The sequence below is a fragment of the Lutra lutra genome, chromosome 12 (assembly GCF_902655055.1).
Source record: "Lutra lutra chromosome 12, mLutLut1.2, whole genome shotgun sequence".
NCBI lineage: Eukaryota > Metazoa > Chordata > Mammalia > Carnivora > Mustelidae > Lutra > Lutra lutra.
Genome location: NC_062289.1, coordinates 3687629 through 3692604, shown reverse-complemented (window position 1 = coordinate 3692604; position 4976 = coordinate 3687629).

Genomic DNA, 4976 nt, shown 5'->3' with positions numbered 1-4976 from the left:
GTCCTATGGTGATAAGGGTTTACAGATGAAGAGAACCAGAACGACAAACAACAACAATGCAAACCAGTGTTCTCAGATTTACTGCCGTGCCGACATTTCTCCTTCCTTTTAGGGCGATTACCGTTTTAATCACGGGTAATGCTGCTTATCAAAACTTACTGTAAATGAGATTAACCCAGCAGCATGGATGCGGCTTAACCCCAATTCTTACAGAGTCTGTGATTCCAGGAGAGATTTCCTGCTGAGGTCCACTCAGAGGGAGACCACGTGGGAAGGGCCTTCAGCCTCCCCCTCCCACGCTCTCTTCTCAGCCTCCTCCCCTCCGCCGCCTCTATCCCTCCCACTCACTGCCACCCCTCATTACACATTCCTTCCTGTATTTCCAAATAAGTCCAAGATGAGGTCTGCTTTCCATCACATGGTTCTTGCTCCTTTCTGCGGGTAGTTAACGGTGACGGGTTTTAATTATCCAACCCACAATCAATTTTAGGCAAAGATTCCTAACAAAATAATCCCTTATGGGGCCCCTAGACCTGTGATCAATCTCTCTGGTTTCGGTGGTTTCGAGAACAGTAAATGAGAGATTTTTAACCAACGCTAGGACCCTTAAGAGACATCTTGTTGGATTCTGCGTGACTCGTACCTCCAAGGTTCATTAGCCGATGCCTAATCACAAGTGCAAAGGAAATGCTGCTTGATTGCTCTATGATGCTTAAAAACACAGACGTACACACGCATAGTATATTTTCCAGAAAACATAATACTATATTTGTGACATATGTAGAACAGAATAGGATATATACATATTCTGCGTACATATTTATATATTTTACAGATATAAAAACAGAATATGTTACATTCTATATATACTTATTATATATAATATATAGTAAGTCTATATGTGATAGGAATATATGTGACAGGAACGCGCACACACACACACCCACACATGTATAATGGGGATTGACTCCATTGATTATAGTGGTCCGGAAGTCCCATCGTCTGTTGTCTGCAAGCTGGAGAACCAGGAGAGCAGATGGTAGAACTCAGTCCAAGTCCGAAGGCCCAAGAACTGGGGTGCAGATAGCAGAAGCTCTAGTCTGAGCTGAGGGCCCAAGAACAGAAGCCTGGATATCTGAGGACCGGAGATGATGGCTAGCCCAGCCGAGGAAGAGACAGAATTGACGCTTCCTCCACCTTCTGCTCGGGCCCTCAGTGGATCGTACGATGACCACGCTCAGCGGTGAGGACTTGTTCAAATGATGGTTCTCCCCAGAACGCCATCCCAGACATACCCAGAGATAATGTTTTACCAGCTATCTGGGCATCCCTTAGCCCAGTAAAGTTGGAACAAAAAAATTAACTCTCACAATCTATATTTTCTACCCAAAGACACTAATCTTTCTCTTTTTCTCCAAAGACCCTCCTGCCTAGGTAGATGTCACCCCCATTTTACGGATGAGGAGCTGAAGCATGGAGTCATGAAGTAGCTTGCTTGAGGTCACTGATCTCACTGGGGACTGTGGGAGCACACACGTGAAGGAGGGTAGGTGTGACCCTCAAGCCCGAGGCCTTAGTACTCCACCTGACCCACTCATGGCCGGATGATTGTGGGGCCTCCTTCTTGTGAAGTCACACAGAGAAAGTTTACAGTCATAATAAATCCTATGCCAAGCATAAGAAAACATATTTCAGTCAAAAAAAATAAAATAAAAATTTTATTTAGACAGAGGAGCTCACAGATCACCACCAGTGCCCAGACTGCTATGTACGGCTGTGTAGACTGACCCCTTGCACAACTTCAGGTGGCCCTGTTCTCCTGGATCGTGACCGGTAGGGAGTCACAAGGAGTCAAGGAAGTGACCCCTAACTAGTAAGTAACAGTCTTAACTTTCTGTTACTTGTTCATACCACTCAGCAGGGGTCCAGGCACAGGCAGGATTGGGATTCCCAACCTCCTTAGAGTAGACCTGGTGGTGATTTGCTCCGGCCAATGGAATGTGAGAGGGATTACTGAATCAGTTCTAGGCACAAGACTTAAGGGCTGGCACGTGATTCTGTTAGTTTCCTAGAGGCCGTTGTACCAAGTACCACAAACTAGGGGCCTGAAAACAATAACAATGTCTTGTAATACATAGTTCTGGAGGCCAGAAGTCGAAAGCAAATTGTCTCAGGGCATCACTCCCTGTGATGTTTCTAGTGGAAGGCCTTCTTCCCTCTTCCAACTTCCGGTGGCTGCCGGCATCCCACACCCTTCACTGGTAGCTCCATCCCTCAAGTCTCTGTCTTGTCATCACATGACCTTCTCCTCTGTGTGACTGTCTCCTGGGTGCCCATGTGTCTGTACCTTCTCTGACCACGAGAACACCAGTCAGATTAGACTCAGGGTCCGCCTAATCCAATACAACTTCATGTTCACTAATTACACTTGGACCAACCTGATATCCAAATAAAGTCACACTGAAAGCTATTTGGGGTTAGGATTTTTTTTGAAGGGCACCATGATTTTCCATGATTCCTTCCCCTGGTGCCCACAACCAGCTTCATGAGGCTGTGTCCCTCCATTAGGACAGTGTCCCTCCATTAGGACAGTGTCCCACAGAGCCCCAAGTTGGACAAGTATAGACACGAAGAACACTTTCTTTCTGAAGTAGCTGACATTTTGGATTGCTTGTTATCACAGCATTAGCTTAGCTTGTCCTAGCTGATACCATAACGTCCATCTAAGGAATACACTTTATTTTATTTTATTTTTTGTTTCTAACTTTGCGTAATATCTATTAGCTCATTGTGTCAAAGTCTTCTAATTATCCTGCAATAGTCATTCCCCCCTCTCCCTACTAAGTTGTAGGTGCAGCTCACTCTGGCTCTGTGATGAAGATCCAGCCACCAGCTTGTGAGCAGAAGGAAAATGTGAAATTGCTCGTCCTTCTTCTCCTCCTTCCCCTTCCCCTGGGTGAGGAGCGGCCCCAAGGGGACAAGGGCAATGTCATGGGTGTTGCAGTGCCAGGAAGCGGAGGGTCCTGGTTCCAGAAAGACCTTGTAACATGAAGACCTCTTCTTGGCCTGGACGCCCAGTGACACCCCCAGATGGCCGCTCAAGAGAAAAATGAATTCCTGTCTCATGGGAGCCCCTGTCATACGTCTCCTCACTTGAGAGGCCTGGATGGGGCCCTACCCAACACAATCCGGTGTGAAGAAATGAAAGCTCAGTTCACCTCAGCTCACCCCCACCTCTTGACCTCTTCACAGTGTTTGCTAGTTCTGGTATTATTTTTAGTTTTTCTTAGGATTACCTGTGTGACTTCAAATAAAAACTGTTACTTTTTGCTCATCGATGTGACTACCTCATCTGTAAGATGAAGACTCTCACACCCTGTCTTACCATCCGCGTCCCGCACTCCGTCGGCTGCAACCCTGCAGGCTGTTAACATTTACATTAGGTCCTACAACCACAAACTAGTTTGTTCAGGTGGCTTCCCAAAGTTTGAAATGAAAAGTCTGTGTTTATGTGTTATATAATAACGCTCAAAAAGGGACAAGGAGAAAACGAGGACCACTTCCTTCTCTGCAGGTCCAAGGGGCGACTCCTGGACCAGAGTCAAAATCAACCGAGATCTTACAGGAAGTCAGTTCCCCGAAACCAAGTGAGTTCATTCACTCGCACTGATTGATTACGTGGGAATTACAGACCAGACGCTTTTCTAGACATCGAGAACATAGCCGTGGATAAAACAGCCCCAGACCCTCGCCCGGTGAGTGTATATCCCACCGTGGAGAGACAAATCAAATAGGAGATGTAAGGCACTAATCTAAGCACACACAAGCGAGGCAGGTAAGGTGAAGGCAGTGTGTATGGGTATCGCAAGTGTGGACAGCATCGCCAGGAGGGTGTCACCCAGAAGACAGTGCGGGCAACCACCAGAATGAGAAAAAGGAACAAGCCATGTGCTGATGTGGGGGAGGGACACGCAGAGGGAGAGGGCAAGCTCACGGAGGCCAGGAGAGGGTTCAGGTCTGCAATTAGGGTGAGGAGAGGAGGGGTGAGGGCCCTAGGGTGGAGATGAATGGGCACCGACCCATAGATCCATGGGATGTTGGTCCTGGGGGTTGGGGGGGTGCTGAGGGATCATCAGGGTTGGAGAATGGGAAGGAATGGCTGGAAAGGCAGGCAGAGACGCTCTGGCTACTCAGTGCTGACGTCGTGGATGGGTGTGTGATTTGGCGATGCAAGGACTGGCAGAGAGCCAACTGAGGCAGGCAGAGAAGGCGGTCACTGGAGGAGATGAGGTCTGGAAGCTGAGGGGCCTGGGCATTGGAAAGGTCATCTCCAAGGACACTAGCCCCTCCCAGAACAGCGAGTGGAGTGGGATGGGGTTCAGGAGCTGGCCGTGCTGGCGGCCAGTAGATGGCTGCCAGAACTTTCACAAGGAAGGTCGTCAGCGCTACAGTCTGAGGGCAGGAGGTTCAGGCTGCGTGCTGTGGAGGGTGGGGGGGGTGGGGGAGGAACGACTCCAGAGCCAACGAGGGCTTGCTCTCTGGCTGGGGGCTGTGGGCAGCGGCGCTGGGGGCACAACTGGGTATGGGGCCCATGGAGATGGGTGCCTGCAGACAGGCTGAGGAGATGGGTTTGCTGGTGGCAGAGTGAGTCCTGGGGTCCCCGAGCAGGAGATGGGGCCTTCGGGGACTCGAGCTGGGGTGCTGGCCAGGGGCCTGAGAGGTGGGTGAGGGAGGCTAGCGATGCCATGGCGGCGAGGTCCGGGGGTCCCATCAAAAGCACGGGAAGTGCTGGGGTCGGCCGTGGGCCCTGGCTCACTGCTCGGTCCTGGCCAAGTAACCAAGCTCCTGGGGTCGCATTCTTCCAGCGCACTGTGGGGATAGCGATGGAATGAGGTCAGACCAGTCACCTGCAGAGGGTCTGGGACAGTCAAAAACAGTAAAAAACCAGGACTTGAGGGGGAAGATGCTTTGTTTGT